Source organism: Belonocnema kinseyi, chromosome 10 (genome assembly GCF_010883055.1).
Source record: "Belonocnema kinseyi isolate 2016_QV_RU_SX_M_011 chromosome 10, B_treatae_v1, whole genome shotgun sequence".
Classification (NCBI taxonomy): domain Eukaryota; kingdom Metazoa; phylum Arthropoda; class Insecta; order Hymenoptera; family Cynipidae; genus Belonocnema; species Belonocnema kinseyi.
In genome coordinates, this window is record NC_046666.1 from 68833025 (window position 1) to 68834324 (window position 1300).

Here is a 1300-nt window from a genome sequence, read left to right on the forward strand (position 1 = left end):
TGAGTCTAATGATTCGAAGGTAACTCGCGACTTCAAAACCATATAGTCCGAGATCCCACTGCATTTTTTCGAAGGTGAAAACTGATCGTGATAAAAGTTAGTGTAAATGAAAGCTGACACGTAGGCGATTAAGAAACTGCCCGCCTGCCAGTTCCAACTCGGTCATAGGTGCGATAAAATTGGACTTTTATCGGCAAATTTAATCAATAATCACCTGGTATGTCTGAACGCAATGAAATCTGTACCACATTGTAGGGGGCGATTAGTGCTTTCAGAAAATGTGTGATTGTCATCCTCCACCTGCTCAAGAACCCCTGGCCGACAGGCCTAAAGGGCGTGATTGCAGGTAACTTTCAGGGTATGCTAAGGAACGCGATAAGACAAAAACTAAATAAAAGGTGAAAGCCTTCTGTACACGAAAAACTCTGCCTGCCGAGGCTGAAGGTAACAGAAATATGCCGCAGACACATTTCTTTGCCGAATTTATTTGCTTTCGCTGTAATATTCTAGACGGGAGGCTACCGTAAGAAGAGGCTTCATCTTCGTTGCGGGCGAGGGCTGCCGGGTGGGTGCGGTGCGGCGGGGAAGGCGACTGAGCCTCATTGGAAACTGTAAAAGGATCCATTACTCGAAATTCCCTCAGTAGGCGGCAAACACTTGTGAATGGATAGACCCTTTTGAACAATACCATCAGGCTGTGAGCATACAGTAGCAATGTTATTCAATGGGACTCGAGGCACGTTTGTAAATTTCATTCTGAAAGAAAAGTCGACATTTGGCCTCGGAATGCTTATTCTTAACTATTCAGTTAGAGTGTGATGATAATTGCTGACAATGAAGAACATTAATCACCAAGTTTAATAATATTATCATATAAATTATAATTACATTTTTAATCAAAACTTAAAGTTATTATGAGGTAAATTAAAATTATATAAATTTATTATATTAATGTTTTAATTGTGTTAATGATTTAATGTTGAAAAACTCATTAATTTTAGTCTAAAATTAAATAATATCGTATTTTTATTTTAACTTTATCTAATCAAAATTTATTAACTATTTAATATTAGAGCTATATTTCTTAAAGTAATAATTAGCTAAAATTTATATTAAAATTTAATTAAGATATATTGCGAAATCATCAAGTTTAATAATATTATTATATAAAATATAATTAAGCATTGGGGTTAAAACTTAAAGTTATTATAAGCTAAATAACAATTAAATAAATTTATTATAATAATGTTTTAATTATGTTAAAGATTGAATGTTGAAAAACTTATTATTTTTAGATTAA